Source organism: Hermetia illucens, chromosome 1 (assembly GCF_905115235.1).
Source record: "Hermetia illucens chromosome 1, iHerIll2.2.curated.20191125, whole genome shotgun sequence".
Taxonomy (NCBI): Eukaryota; Metazoa; Arthropoda; class Insecta; order Diptera; family Stratiomyidae; genus Hermetia; species Hermetia illucens.
In genome coordinates, this window is record NC_051849.1 from 197,655,504 (window position 1) to 197,672,257 (window position 16,754).

Below are 16,754 nucleotides of genomic sequence, written 5' to 3' on the forward strand. Positions count from 1 at the left end.
CTCGTAGCATGGTTAATACGAGTATGCCATAAATGGAGAGGCTTTTGGCTGATTAGGTGGGGAGTTATTTATATTGATGAGGTAGACAATATTATGTAACTCCGTGGAATATTAGCAGATTATATTTAAGAAAGGAATTTGGTGTACGGGTCGCGATTAAAGGATGTTTTCGCTTCATCAAGCTGAAAAGGAGAGGGTCCCTTGTAAGGGAGTTTTGTGATACACAAGAGATTGCATAAAGATTCGGTTTCCACTTGCTTTCGTTCGCTGCTCAATTCTTGTGCCTTTACAATTTTTATGTTATTTTCCAACACGAGTACACTGGAATTGCAGCCGAAGGACTTGAGATTTCCTCACGGCAAGTTAAGTAGACGCAGAGTATCTGGTACTATTGCTTCAGCTGTTTCATCTTTTCTTCTGTTAACGTTTTCCTAATTAAGCCCAGTAAATCAACACACTTACCAAATACCCTGGCGAAAGTGAATCATAACACTGGTTCAGTGACCGAAATTCCACGGTCAATTAAGTCATCGCCACCTACGTGCATCCTGTCCAGTGAACCAAACATTGGGTGCAGGACATGTGCCTTCTATTATACTTAACAGTGTTCTCTCAACTTCGTCTCAGGCGTGGGTACAGCAGACCTGTCGAAGTGAGTTGTCTACGATCAAACCCACTCATAGACCTTAGCCAAGGTTGTCACCAAGATAGTAGGCTGACATTTGTAGAGAACGGACGTGTCTACAAATTGATATTATTAATAAAAATAATTTAAAATTGAAATTAAATTAACTTTTATCAAGAATATAAAAAGATATTTATATTACTTAATTAATAATACATAATTTAAAACTTAATCGAAACTAATTTACTTTTGAGTTATTATCTACTTTTCCTTAAAAAGTTTTGAGAAGACATTCGTTTTTTTTGGCTTGGCGGGAATGAGCGGTGAGCCGCCGGCGGGTGGCGGACCAGACCGGCCCCCCACCATAAGGTCTAGGGGCACTCGGATCGGTCGTGGAGTCCGCAACGAGGAGGATCCAGACTTGAAAATAGCCAAAGTGAGGATAGCCAATCTTGAAAGGAGAAATGGCGAGCTGGCGAAGACGCTCGAAGATTTCAAAAAGCAAATGACAACATTGATAAAAAAAAAAGAAAAGCTGACAGAGCAGCTAATGGCTGGGGAGGCGGGCCCGCCGTCTCCAAAGGTAGCCAGAAAAAAGGTTAAGCTATCTTCGACTAGAAAAAATCAAAAATTTTGACTGACGGTTTTCGTCCAGGGCAGAGGCAACTCATCACTTAGGATCCCGCAGATCCTAAACAACAACCTAGCTCTAGTCTAGCTTAGACTACAACGACTGGGGTTTCAAGTCCAATATAATTCGCAACCTTGTCGTGTTTTTGCGATGATAAAAGGGAGCGTCTTTCCACCTGTTGGCACTTTCGGTCACGCTGCTCCCAGGGCAGAGGTGAGGCAGCGTCTGATGAGTTGCCTCTGCCCTGGACGAAACCGTCAGTCAAAATTTTTGATTTTTTCAATTCTTAATGCTTGGGGTGCTACGCTCCAATACTAGGGATCCATGGACTAAAAAACGAGGGAGTAAGTTGCTCCTCATTTAGTCCGGTCCACCATCAAGTGGATGGGGACTTAGGATCCCACAGATCCTAAACAACAACCTAGCTCTAGTCTAGCTTAGACTACAACGACTGGGGTTTCAAGTCCAATATAATTCGCAACCTTGTCGTGTTTTTGCGATGATAAAAGGGAGCATCTTTCCACCTGTTGGCACTTTCGGTCACGCTGCTCCCAGGGCAGAGGTGAGGCAGCGTCTGATGAGTTGCCTCTGCCCTGGACGAAACCGTCAGTCAAAATTTTTGATTTTTTCAATTCTTAATGCTTGGGGTGCTACGCTCCAATACTAGGGATCCATGGACTAAAAAACGAGGGAGTAAGTTGCTCCTCATTTAGTCCGGTCCACCATCAAGTGGATGGGGACTTAGGATCCCGCAGATCCTAAACAACAACCTAGCTCTAGTCTAGCTTAGACTACAACGACTGGGGTTTCAAGTCCAATATAATTCGCAACCTTGTCGTGTTTTTGCGATGATAAAAGGGAGCGTCTTTCCACCTGTTGGCACTTTCGGTCACGCTGCTCCCAGGGCAGAGGTGAGGCAGCGTCTGATGAGTTGCCTCTGCCCTGGACGAAACCGTCAGTCAAAATTTTTGATTTTTTCAATTCTTAATGCTTGCGGTGCTACGCTCCAATACTAGGGATCCATGGACTAAAAAACGAGGGAGTAAGTTGCTCCTCATTTAGTCCGGTCCACCATCAAGTGGATGGGGACTTAGGATCCCGCAGATCCTAAACAACAACCTAGCTCTAGTCTAGCTTAGACTACAACGACTGGGGTTTCAAGTCCAATATAATTCGCAACCTTGTCGTGTTTTTGCGATGATAAAAGGGAGCGTCTTTCCACCTGTTGGCACTTTCGGTCACGCTGCTCCCAGGGCAGAGGTGAGGCAGCGTCTGATGAGTTGCCTCTGCCCTGGACGAAACCGTCAGTCAAAATTTTTGATTTTTTCAATTCTTAATGCTTGGGGTGCTACGCTCCAATACTAGGGATCCATGGACCAAAAATCGAGGGAGTAAGTTGCTCCTCATTTAGTCCGGTCCACCATCAAGTGGATGGGGACTTAGGATCCCGCAGATCCTAAACAACAACCTAGCTCTAGTCTAGCTTAGACTACAACGACTGGGGTTTCAAGTCCAATATAATTCGCAACCTTGTCGTGTTTTTGCGACGATAAAAGGGAGCGTCTTTCCACCTGTTGGCACTTTCGGTCACGCTGCTCCCAGGGCAGAGGTGAGGCAGCGTCTGATGAGTTGCCTCTGCCCTGGACGAAACCGTCAGTCAAAATTTTTGATTTTTTCAATTCTTAATGCTTGGGGTGCTACGCTCCAATACTAGGGATCCATGGACTAAAAAACGAGGGAGTAAGTTGCTCCTCATTTAGTCCGGTCCACCATCAAGTGGATGGGGACTTAGGATCCCGCAGATCCTAAACAACAACCTAGCTCTAGTCTAGCTTAGACTACAACGACTGGGGTTTCAAGTCCAATATAATTCGCAACCTTGTCGTGTTTTTGCGACGATAAAAGGGAGCGTCTTTCCACCTGTTGGCACTTTCGGTCACGCTGCTCCCAGGGCAGAGGTGAGGCAGCGTCTGATGAGTTGCCTCTGCCCTGGACGAAACCGTCAGTCAAAATTTTTGATTTTTTCAATTCTTAATGCTTGGGGTGCTACGCTCCAATACTAGGGATCCATGGACTAAAAAACGAGGGAGTAAGTTGCTCCTCATTTAGTCCGGTCCACCATCAAGTGGATGGGGACTTAGGATCCCGCAGATCCTAAACAACAACCTAGCTCTAGTCTAGCTTAGACTACAACGACTAGGGTTTCAAGTCCAATATAATTCGCAACCTTGTCGTGTTTTTGCGATGATAAAAGGGAGCGTCTTTCCACCTGTTGGCACTTTCGGTCACGCTGCTCCCAGGGCAGAGGTGAGGCAGCGTCTGATGAGTTGCCTCTGCCCTGGACGAAACCGTCAGTCAAAATTTTTGATTTTTTCAATTCTTAATGCTTGGGGTGCTACGCTCCAATACTAGGGATCCATGGACTAAAAAACGAGGGAGTAAGTTGCTCCTCATTTAGTCCGGTCCACCATCAAGTGGATGGGGACTTAGGATCCCGCAGATCCTAAACAACAACCTAGCTCTAGTCTAGCTTAGACTACAACGACTGGGGTTTCAAGTCCAATATAATTCGCAACCTTGTCGTGTTTTTGCGATGATAAAAGGGAGCGTCTTTCCACCTGTTGGCACTTTCGGTCACGCTGCTCCCAGGGCAGAGGTGAGGCAGCGTCTGATGAGTTGCCTCTGCCCTGGACGAAACCGTCAGTCAAAATTTTTGATTTTTTCAATTCTTAATGCTTGGGGTGCTACGCTCCAATACTAGGGATCCATGGACTAAAAAACGAGGGAGTAAGTTGCTCCTCATTTAGTCCGGTCCACCATCAAGTGGATGGGGACTTAGGATCCCGCAGATCCTAAACAACAACCTAGCTCTAGTCTAGCTTAGACTACAACGACTGGGGTTTCAAGTCCAATATAATTCGCAACCTTGTCGTGTTTTTGCGATGATAAAAGGGAGCGTCTTTCCACCTGTTGGCACTTTCGGTCACGCTGCTCCCAGGGCAGAGGTGAGGCAGCGTCTGATGAGTTGCCTCTGCCCTGGACGAAACCGTCAGTCAAAATTTTTGATTTTTTCAATTCTTAATGCTTGGGGTGCTACGCTCCAATACTAGGGATCCATGGACTAAAAAACGAGGGAGTAAGTTGCTCCTCATTTAGTCCGGTCCACCATCAAGTGGATGGGGACTTAGGATCCCGCAGATCCTAAACAACAACCTAGCTCTAGTCTAGCTTAGACTACAACGACTGGGGTTTCAAGTCCAATATAATTCGCAACCTTGTCGTGTTTTTGCGACGATAAAAGGGAGCGTCTTTCCACCTGTTGGCACTTTCGGTCACGCTGCTCCCAGGGCAGAGGTGAGGCAGCGTCTGATGAGTTGCCTCTGCCCTGGACGAAACCGTCAGTCAAAATTTTTGATTTTTTCAATTCTTAATGCTTGGGGTGCTACGCTCCAATACTAGGGATCCATGGACTAAAAAACGAGGGAGTAAGTTGCTCCTCATTTAGTCCGGTCCACCATCAAGTGGATGGGGACTTAGGATCCCGCAGATCCTAAACAACAACCTAGCTCTAGTCTAGCTTAGACTACAACGACTGGGGTTTCAAGTCCAATATAATTCGCAACCTTGTCGTGTTTTTGCGACGATAAAAGGGAGCGTCTTTCCACCTGTTGGCACTTTCGGTCACGCTGCTCCCAGGGCAGAGGTGAGGCAGCGTCTGATGAGTTGCCTCTGCCCTGGACGAAACCGTCAGTCAAAATTTTTGATTTTTTCAATTCTTAATGCTTGGGGTGCTACGCTCCAATACTAGGGATCCATGGACTAAAAAACGAGGGAGTAAGTTGCTCCTCATTTAGTCCGGTCCACCATCAAGTGGATGGGGACTTAGGATCCCGCAGATCCTAAACAACAACCTAGCTCTAGTCTAGCTTAGACTACAACGACTGGGGTTTCAAGTCCAATATAATTCGCAACCTTGTCGTGTTTTTGCGACGATAAAAGGGAGCGTCTTTCCACCTGTTGGCACTTTCGGTCACGCTGCTCCCAGGGCAGAGGTGAGGCAGCGTCTGATGAGTTGCCTCTGCCCTGGACGAAACCGTCAGTCAAAATTTTTGATTTTTTCAATTCTTAATGCTTGGGGTGCTACGCTCCAATACTAGGGATCCATGGACTAAAAAACGAGGGAGTAAGTTGCTCCTCATTTAGTCCGGTCCACCATCAAGTGGATGGGGACTTAGGATCCCGCAGATCCTAAACAACAACCTAGCTCTAGTCTAGCTTAGACTACAACGACTGGGGTTTCAAGTCCAATATAATTCGCAACCTTGTCGTGTTTTTGCGATGATAAAAGGGAGCGTCTTTCCACCTGTTGGCACTTTCGGTCACGCTGCTCCCAGGGCAGAGGTGAGGCAGCGTCTGATGAGTTGCCTCTGCCCTGGACGAAACCGTCAGTCAAAATTTTTGATTTTTTCAATTCTTAATGCTTGGGGTGCTACGCTCCAATACTAGGGATCCATGGACTAAAAAACGAGGGAGTAAGTTGCTCCTCATTTAGTCCGGTCCACCATCAAGTGGATGGGGACTTAGGATCCCGCAGATCCTAAACAACAACCTAGCTCTAGTCTAGCTTAGACTACAACGACTGGGGTTTCAAGTCCAATATAATTCGCAACCTTGTCGTGTTTTTGCGATGATAAAAGGGAGCGTCTTTCCACCTGTTGGCACTTTCGGTCACGCTGCTCCCAGGGCAGAGGTGAGGCAGCGTCTGATGAGTTGCCTCTGCCCTGGACGAAACCGTCAGTCAAAATTTTTGATTTTTTCAATTCTTAATGCTTGGGGTGCTACGCTCCAATACTAGGGATCCATGGACTAAAAAACGAGGGAGTAAGTTGCTCCTCATTTAGTCCGGTCCACCATCAAGTGGATGGGGACTTAGGATCCCGCAGATCCTAAACAACAACCTAGCTCTAGTCTAGCTTAGACTACAACGACTGGGGTTTCAAGTCCAATATAATTCGCAACCTTGTCGTGTTTTTGCGATGATAAAAGGGAGCGTCTTTCCACCTGTTGGCACTTTCGGTCACGCTGCTCCCAGGGCAGAGGTGAGGCAGCGTCTGATGAGTTGCCTCTGCCCTGGACGAAACCGTCAGTCAAAATTTTTGATTTTTTCAATTCTTAATGCTTGGGGTGCTACGCTCCAATACTAGGGATCCATGGACTAAAAAACGAGGGAGTAAGTTGCTCCTCATTTAGTCCGGTCCACCATCAAGTGGATGGGGACTTAGGATCCCGCAGATCCTAAACAACAACCTAGCTCTAGTCTAGCTTAGACTACAACGACTGGGGTTTCAAGTCCAATATAATTCGCAACCTTGTCGTGTTTTTGCGACGATAAAAGGGAGCGTCTTTCCACCTGTTGGCACTTTCGGTCACGCTGCTCCCAGGGCAGAGGTGAGGCAGCGTCTGATGAGTTGCCTCTGCCCTGGACGAAACCGTCAGTCAAAATTTTTGATTTTTTCAATTCTTAATGCTTGGGGTGCTACGCTCCAATACTAGGGATCCATGGACTAAAAAACGAGGGAGTAAGTTGCTCCTCATTTAGTCCGGTCCACCATCAAGTGGATGGGGACTTAGGATCCCGCAGATCCTAAACAACAACCTAGCTCTAGTCTAGCTTAGACTACAACGACTGGGGTTTCAAGTCCAATATAATTCGCAACCTTGTCGTGTTTTTGCGATGATAAAAGGGAGCGTCTTTCCACCTGTTGGCACTTTCGGTCACGCTGCTCCCAGGGCAGAGGTGAGGCAGCGTCTGATGAGTTGCCTCTGCCCTGGACGAAACCGTCAGTCAAAATTTTTGATTTTTTCAATTCTTAATGCTTGGGGTGCTACGCTCCAATACTAGGGATCCATGGACTAAAAAACGAGGGAGTAAGTTGCTCCTCATTTAGTCCGGTCCACCATCAAGTGGATGGGGACTTAGGATCCCGCAGATCCTAAACAACAACCTAGCTCTAGTCTAGCTTAGACTACAACGACTGGGGTTTCAAGTCCAATATAATTCGCAACCTTGTCGTGTTTTTGCGACGATAAAAGGGAGCGTCTTTCCACCTGTTGGCACTTTCGGTCACGCTGCTCCCAGGGCAGAGGTGAGGCAGCGTCTGATGAGTTGCCTCTGCCCTGGACGAAACCGTCAGTCAAAATTTTTGATTTTTTCAATTCTTAATGCTTGGGGTGCTACGCTCCAATACTAGGGATCCATGGACTAAAAAACGAGGGAGTAAGTTGCTCCTCATTTAGTCCGGTCCACCATCAAGTGGATGGGGACTTAGGATCCCGCAGATCCTAAACAACAACCTAGCTCTAGTCTAGCTTAGACTACAACGACTGGGGTTTCAAGTCCAATATAATTCGCAACCTTGTCGTGTTTTTGCGATGATAAAAGGGAGCGTCTTTCCACCTGTTGGCACTTTCGGTCACGCTGCTCCCAGGGCAGAGGTGAGGCAGCGTCTGATGAGTTGCCTCTGCCCTGGACGAAACCGTCAGTCAAAATTTTTGATTTTTTCAATTCTTAATGCTTGGGGTGCTACGCTCCAATACTAGGGATCCATGGACTAAAAAACGAGGGAGTAAGTTGCTCCTCATTTAGTCCGGTCCACCATCAAGTGGATGGGGACTTAGGATCCCGCAGATCCTAAACAACAACCTAGCTCTAGTCTAGCTTAGACTACAACGACTGGGGTTTCAAGTCCAATATAATTCGCAACCTTGTCGTGTTTTTGCGACGATAAAAGGGAGCGTCTTTCCACCTGTTGGCACTTTCGGTCACGCTGCTCCCAGGGCAGAGGTGAGGCAGCGTCTGATGAGTTGCCTCTGCCCTGGACGAAACCGTCAGTCAAAATTTTTGATTTTTTCAATTCTTAATGCTTGGGGTGCTACGCTCCAATACTAGGGATCCATGGACTAAAAAACGAGGGAGTAAGTTGCTCCTCATTTAGTCCGGTCCACCATCAAGTGGATGGGGACTTAGGATCCCGCAGATCCTAAACAACAACCTAGCTCTAGTCTAGCTTAGACTACAACGACTAGGGTTTCAAGTCCAATATAATTCGCAACCTTGTCGTGTTTTTGCGATGATAAAAGGGAGCGTCTTTCCACCTGTTGGCACTTTCGGTCACGCTGCTCCCAGGGCAGAGGTGAGGCAGCGTCTGATGAGTTGCCTCTGCCCTGGACGAAACCGTCAGTCAAAATTTTTGATTTTTTCAATTCTTAATGCTTGGGGTGCTACGCTCCAATACTAGGGATCCATGGACTAAAAAACGAGGGAGTAAGTTGCTCCTCATTTAGTCCGGTCCACCATCAAGTGGATGGGGACTTAGGATCCCGCAGATCCTAAACAACAACCTAGCTCTAGTCTAGCTTAGACTACAACGACTGGGGTTTCAAGTTCAATATAATTCGCAACCTTGTCGTGTTTTTGCGATGATAAAAGGGAGCGTCTTTCCACCTGTTGGCACTTTCGGTCACGCTGCTCCCAGGGCAGAGGTGAGGCAGCGTCTAATGAGTTGCCTCTGCCCTGGACGAAACCGTCAGTCAAAATTTTTGATTTTTTCAATTCTTAATGCTTGGGGTGCTACGCTCCAATACTAGGGATCCATGGACTAAAAAACGAGGGAGTAAGTTGCTCCTCATTTAGTCCGGTCCACCATCAAGTGGATGGGGACTTAGGATCCCGCAGATCCTAAACAACAACCTAGCTCTAGTCTAGCTTAGACTACAACGACTGGGGTTTCAAGTCCAATATAATTCGCAACCTTGTCGTGTTTTTGCGATGATAAAAGGGAGCGTCTTTCCACCTGTTGGCACTTTCGGTCACGCTGCTCCCAGGGCAGAGGTGAGGCAGCGTCTGATGAGTTGCCTCTGCCCTGGACGAAACCGTCAGTCAAAATTTTTGATTTTTTCAATTCTTAATGCTTGGGGTGCTACGCTCCAATACTAGGGATCCATGGACTAAAAAACGAGGGAGTAAGTTGCTCCTCATTTAGTCCGGTCCACCATCAAGTGGATGGGGACTTAGGATCCCGCAGATCCTAAACAACAACCTAGCTCTAGTCTAGCTTAGACTACAACGACTGGGGTTTCAAGTCCAATATAATTCGCAACCTTGTCGTGTTTTTGCGATGATAAAAGGGAGCGTCTTTCCACCTGTTGGCACTTTCGGTCACGCTGCTCCCAGGGCAGAGGTGAGGCAGCGTCTGATGAGTTGCCTCTGCCCTGGACGAAACCGTCAGTCAAAATTTTTGATTTTTTCAATTCTTAATGCTTGGGGTGCTACGCTCCAATACTAGGGATCCATGGACTAAAAAACGAGGGAGTAAGTTGCTCCTCATTTAGTCCGGTCCACCATCAAGTGGATGGGGACTTAGGATCCCGCAGATCCTAAACAACAACCTAGCTCTAGTCTAGCTTAGACTACAACGACTGGGGTTTCAAGTCCAATATAATTCGCAACCTTGTCGTGTTTTTGCGACGATAAAAGGGAGCGTCTTTCCACCTGTTGGCACTTTCGGTCACGCTGCTCCCAGGGCAGAGGTGAGGCAGCGTCTGATGAGTTGCCTCTGCCCTGGACGAAACCGTCAGTCAAAATTTTTGATTTTTTCAATTCTTAATGCTTGGGGTGCTACGCTCCAATACTAGGGATCCATGGACTAAAAAACGAGGGAGTAAGTTGCTCCTCATTTAGTCCGGTCCACCATCAAGTGGATGGGGACTTAGGATCCCGCAGATCCTAAACAACAACCTAGCTCTAGTCTAGCTTAGACTACAACGACTGGGGTTTCAAGTCCAATATAATTCGCAACCTTGTCGTGTTTTTGCGATGATAAAAGGGAGCGTCTTTCCACCTGTTGGCACTTTCGGTCACGCTGCTCCCAGGGCAGAGGTGAGGCAGCGTCTGATGAGTTGCCTCTGCCCTGGACGAAACCGTCAGTCAAAATTTTTGATTTTTTCAATTCTTAATGCTTGGGGTGCTACGCTCCAATACTAGGGATCCATGGACTAAAAAACGAGGGAGTAAGTTGCTCCTCATTTAGTCCGGTCCACCATCAAGTGGATGGGGACTTAGGATCCCGCAGATCCTAAACAACAACCTAGCTCTAGTCTAGCTTAGACTACAACGACTGGGGTTTCAAGTCCAATATAATTCGCAACCTTGTCGTGTTTTTGCGACGATAAAAGGGAGCGTCTTTCCACCTGTTGGCACTTTCGGTCACGCTGCTCCCAGGGCAGAGGTGAGGCAGCGTCTGATGAGTTGCCTCTGCCCTGGACGAAACCGTCAGTCAAAATTTTTGATTTTTTCAATTCTTAATGCTTGGGGTGCTACGCTCCAATACTAGGGATCCATGGACTAAAAAACGAGGGAGTAAGTTGCTCCTCATTTAGTCCGGTCCACCATCAAGTGGATGGGGACTTAGGATCCCGCAGATCCTAAACAACAACCTAGCTCTAGTCTAGCTTAGACTACAACGACTAGGGTTTCAAGTCCAATATAATTCGCAACCTTGTCGTGTTTTTGCGATGATAAAAGGGAGCGTCTTTCCACCTGTTGGCACTTTCGGTCACGCTGCTCCCAGGGCAGAGGTGAGGCAGCGTCTGATGAGTTGCCTCTGCCCTGGACGAAACCGTCAGTCAAAATTTTTGATTTTTTCAATTCTTAATGCTTGGGGTGCTACGCTCCAATACTAGGGATCCATGGACTAAAAAACGAGGGAGTAAGTTGCTCCTCATTTAGTCCGGTCCACCATCAAGTGGATGGGGACTTAGGATCCCGCAGATCCTAAACAACAACCTAGCTCTAGTCTAGCTTAGACTACAACGACTGGGGTTTCAAGTCCAATATAATTCGCAACCTTGTCGTGTTTTTGCGACGATAAAAGGGAGCGTCTTTCCACCTGTTGGCACTTTCGGTCACGCTGCTCCCAGGGCAGAGGTGAGGCAGCGTCTGATGAGTTGCCTCTGCCCTGGACGAAACCGTCAGTCAAAATTTTTGATTTTTTCAATTCTTAATGCTTGGGGTGCTACGCTCCAATACTAGGGATCCATGGACTAAAAAACGAGGGAGTAAGTTGCTCCTCATTTAGTCCGGTCCACCATCAAGTGGATGGGGACTTAGGATCCCGCAGATCCTAAACAACAACCTAGCTCTAGTCTAGCTTAGACTACAACGACTAGGGTTTCAAGTCCAATATAATTCGCAACCTTGTCGTGTTTTTGCGATGATAAAAGGGAGCGTCTTTCCACCTGTTGGCACTTTCGGTCACGCTGCTCCCAGGGCAGAGGTGAGGCAGCGTCTGATGAGTTGCCTCTGCCCTGGACGAAACCGTCAGTCAAAATTTTTGATTTTTTCAATTCTTAATGCTTGGGGTGCTACGCTCCAATACTAGGGATCCATGGACTAAAAAACGAGGGAGTAAGTTGCTCCTCATTTAGTCCGGTCCACCATCAAGTGGATGGGGACTTAGGATCCCGCAGATCCTAAACAACAACCTAGCTCTAGTCTAGCTTAGACTACAACGACTGGGGTTTCAAGTCCAATATAATTCGCAACCTTGTCGTGTTTTTGCGATGATAAAAGGGAGCGTCTTTCCACCTGTTGGCACTTTCGGTCACGCTGCTCCCAGGGCAGAGGTGAGGCAGCGTCTGATGAGTTGCCTCTGCCCTGGACGAAACCGTCAGTCAAAATTTTTGATTTTTTCAATTCTTAATGCTTGGGGTGCTACGCTCCAATACTAGGGATCCATGGACTAAAAAACGAGGGAGTAAGTTGCTCCTCATTTAGTCCGGTCCACCATCAAGTGGATGGGGACTTAGGATCCCGCAGATCCTAAACAACAACCTAGCTCTAGTCTAGCTTAGACTACAACGACTGGGGTTTCAAGTCCAATATAATTCGCAACCTTGTCGTGTTTTTGCGATGATAAAAGGGAGCGTCTTTCCACCTGTTGGCACTTTCGGTCACGCTGCTCCCAGGGCAGAGGTGAGGCAGCGTCTGATGAGTTGCCTCTGCCCTGGACGAAACCGTCAGTCAAAATTTTTGATTTTTTCAATTCTTAATGCTTGGGGTGCTACGCTCCAATACTAGGGATCCATGGACTAAAAAACGAGGGAGTAAGTTGCTCCTCATTTAGTCCGGTCCACCATCAAGTGGATGGGGACTTAGGATCCCGCAGATCCTAAACAACAACCTAGCTCTAGTCTAGCTTAGACTACAACGACTGGGGTTTCAAGTCCAATATAATTCGCAACCTTGTCGTGTTTTTGCGACGATAAAAGGGAGCGTCTTTCCACCTGTTGGCACTTTCGGTCACGCTGCTCCCAGGGCAGAGGTGAGGCAGCGTCTGATGAGTTGCCTCTGCCCTGGACGAAACCGTCAGTCAAAATTTTTGATTTTTTCAATTCTTAATGCTTGGGGTGCTACGCTCCAATACTAGGGATCCATGGACTAAAAAACGAGGGAGTAAGTTGCTCCTCATTTAGTCCGGTCCACCATCAAGTGGATGGGGACTTAGGATCCCGCAGATCCTAAACAACAACCTAGCTCTAGTCTAGCTTAGACTACAACGACTGGGGTTTCAAGTCCAATATAATTCGCAACCTTGTCGTGTTTTTGCGACGATAAAAGGGAGCGTCTTTCCACCTGTTGGCACTTTCGGTCACGCTGCTCCCAGGGCAGAGGTGAGGCAGCGTCTGATGAGTTGCCTCTGCCCTGGACGAAACCGTCAGTCAAAATTTTTGATTTTTTCAATTCTTAATGCTTGGGGTGCTACGCTCCAATACTAGGGATCCATGGACTAAAAAACGAGGGAGTAAGTTGCTCCTCATTTAGTCCGGTCCACCATCAAGTGGATGGGGACTTAGGATCCCGCAGATCCTAAACAACAACCTAGCTCTAGTCTAGCTTAGACTACAACGACTGGGGTTTCAAGTCCAATATAATTCGCAACCTTGTCGTGTTTTTGCGACGATAAAAGGGAGCGTCTTTCCACCTGTTGGCACTTTCGGTCACGCTGCTCCCAGGGCAGAGGTGAGGCAGCGTCTGATGAGTTGCCTCTGCCCTGGACGAAACCGTCAGTCAAAATTTTTGATTTTTTCAATTCTTAATGCTTGGGGTGCTACGCTCCAATACTAGGGATCCATGGACTAAAAAACGAGGGAGTAAGTTGCTCCTCATTTAGTCCGGTCCACCATCAAGTGGATGGGGACTTAGGATCCCGCAGATCCTAAACAACAACCTAGCTCTAGTCTAGCTTAGACTACAACGACTGGGGTTTCAAGTCCAATATAATTCGCAACCTTGTCGTGTTTTTGCGATGATAAAAGGGAGCGTCTTTCCACCTGTTGGCACTTTCGGTCACGCTGCTCCCAGGGCAGAGGTGAGGCAGCGTCTGATGAGTTGCCTCTGCCCTGGACGAAACCGTCAGTCAAAATTTTTGATTTTTTCAATTCTTAATGCTTGGGGTGCTACGCTCCAATACTAGGGATCCATGGACTAAAAAACGAGGGAGTAAGTTGCTCCTCATTTAGTCCGGTCCACCATCAAGTGGATGGGGACTTAGGATCCCGCAGATCCTAAACAACAACCTAGCTCTAGTCTAGCTTAGACTACAACGACTGGGGTTTCAAGTCCAATATAATTCGCAACCTTGTCGTGTTTTTGCGATGATAAAAGGGAGCGTCTTTCCACCTGTTGGCACTTTCGGTCACGCTGCTCCCAGGGCAGAGGTGAGGCAGCGTCTGATGAGTTGCCTCTGCCCTGGACGAAACCGTCAGTCAAAATTTTTGATTTTTTCAATTCTTAATGCTTGGGGTGCTACGCTCCAATACTAGGGATCCATGGACTAAAAAACGAGGGAGTAAGTTGCTCCTCATTTAGTCCGGTCCACCATCAAGTGGATGGGGACTTAGGATCCCGCAGATCCTAAACAACAACCTAGCTCTAGTCTAGCTTAGACTACAACGACTGGGGTTTCAAGTCCAATATAATTCGCAACCTTGTCGTGTTTTTGCGATGATAAAAGGGAGCGTCTTTCCACCTGTTGGCACTTTCGGTCACGCTGCTCCCAGGGCAGAGGTGAGGCAGCGTCTGATGAGTTGCCTCTGCCCTGGACGAAACCGTCAGTCAAAATTTTTGATTTTTTCAATTCTTAATGCTTGGGGTGCTACGCTCCAATACTAGGGATCCATGGACTAAAAAACGAGGGAGTAAGTTGCTCCTCATTTAGTCCGGTCCACCATCAAGTGGATGGGGACTTAGGATCCCGCAGATCCTAAACAACAACCTAGCTCTAGTCTAGCTTAGACTACAACGACTGGGGTTTCAAGTCCAATATAATTCGCAACCTTGTCGTGTTTTTGCGACGATAAAAGGGAGCGTCTTTCCACCTGTTGGCACTTTCGGTCACGCTGCTCCCAGGGCAGAGGTGAGGCAGCGTCTGATGAGTTGCCTCTGCCCTGGACGAAACCGTCAGTCAAAATTTTTGATTTTTTCAATTCTTAATGCTTGGGGTGCTACGCTCCAATACTAGGGATCCATGGACTAAAAAACGAGGGAGTAAGTTGCTCCTCATTTAGTCCGGTCCACCATCAAGTGGATGGGGACTTAGGATCCCGCAGATCCTAAACAACAACCTAGCTCTAGTCTAGCTTAGACTACAACGACTGGGGTTTCAAGTCCAATATAATTCGCAACCTTGTCGTGTTTTTGCGATGATAAAAGGGAGCGTCTTTCCACCTGTTGGCACTTTCGGTCACGCTGCTCCCAGGGCAGAGGTGAGGCAGCGTCTGATGAGTTGCCTCTGCCCTGGACGAAACCGTCAGTCAAAATTTTTGATTTTTTCAATTCTTAATGCTTGGGGTGCTACGCTCCAATACTAGGGATCCATGGACTAAAAAACGAGGGAGTAAGTTGCTCCTCATTTAGTCCGGTCCACCATCAAGTGGATGGGGACTTAGGATCCCGCAGATCCTAAACAACAACCTAGCTCTAGTCTAGCTTAGACTACAACGACTGGGGTTTCAAGTCCAATATAATTCGCAACCTTGTCGTGTTTTTGCGACGATAAAAGGGAGCGTCTTTCCACCTGTTGGCACTTTCGGTCACGCTGCTCCCAGGGCAGAGGTGAGGCAGCGTCTGATGAGTTGCCTCTGCCCTGGACGAAACCGTCAGTCAAAATTTTTGATTTTTTCAATTCTTAATGCTTGGGGTGCTACGCTCCAATACTAGGGATCCATGGACTAAAAAACGAGGGAGTAAGTTGCTCCTCATTTAGTCCGGTCCACCATCAAGTGGATGGGGACTTAGGATCCCGCAGATCCTAAACAACAACCTAGCTCTAGTCTAGCTTAGACTACAACGACTGGGGTTTCAAGTCCAATATAATTCGCAACCTTGTCGTGTTTTTGCGATGATAAAAGGGAGCGTCTTTCCACCTGTTGGCACTTTCGGTCACGCTGCTCCCAGGGCAGAGGTGAGGCAGCGTCTGATGAGTTGCCTCTGCCCTGGACGAAACCGTCAGTCAAAATTTTTGATTTTTTCAATTCTTAATGCTTGGGGTGCTACGCTCCAATACTAGGGATCCATGGACTAAAAAACGAGGGAGTAAGTTGCTCCTCATTTAGTCCGGTCCACCATCAAGTGGATGGGGACTTAGGATCCCGCAGATCCTAAACAACAACCTAGCTCTAGTCTAGCTTAGACTACAACGACTGGGGTTTCAAGTCCAATATAATTCGCAACCTTGTCGTGTTTTTGCGACGATAAAAGGGAGCGTCTTTCCACCTGTTGGCACTTTCGGTCACGCTGCTCCCAGGGCAGAGGTGAGGCAGCGTCTGATGAGTTGCCTCTGCCCTGGACGAAACCGTCAGTCAAAATTTTTGATTTTTTCAATTCTTAATGCTTGGGGTGCTACGCTCCAATACTAGGGATCCATGGACTAAAAAACGAGGGAGTAAGTTGCTCCTCATTTAGTCCGGTCCACCATCAAGTGGATGGGGACTTAGGATCCCGCAGATCCTAAACAACAACCTAGCTCTAGTCTAGCTTAGACTACAACGACTAGGGTTTCAAGTCCAATATAATTCGCAACCTTGTCGTGTTTTTGCGATGATAAAAGGGAGCGTCTTTCCACCTGTTGGCACTTTCGGTCACGCTGCTCCCAGGGCAGAGGTGAGGCAGCGTCTGATGAGTTGCCTCTGCCCTGGACGAAACCGTCAGTCAAAATTTTTGATTTTTTCAATTCTTAATGCTTGGGGTGCTACGCTCCAATACTAGGGATCCATGGACTAAAAAACGAGGGAGTAAGTTGCTCCTCATTTAGTCCGGTCCACCATCAAGTGGATGGGGACTTAGGATCCCGCAGATCCTAAACAACAACCTAGCTCTAGTCTAGCTTAGACTACAACGACTGGGGTTTCAAGTTCAATATAATTCGCAACCTTGTCGTG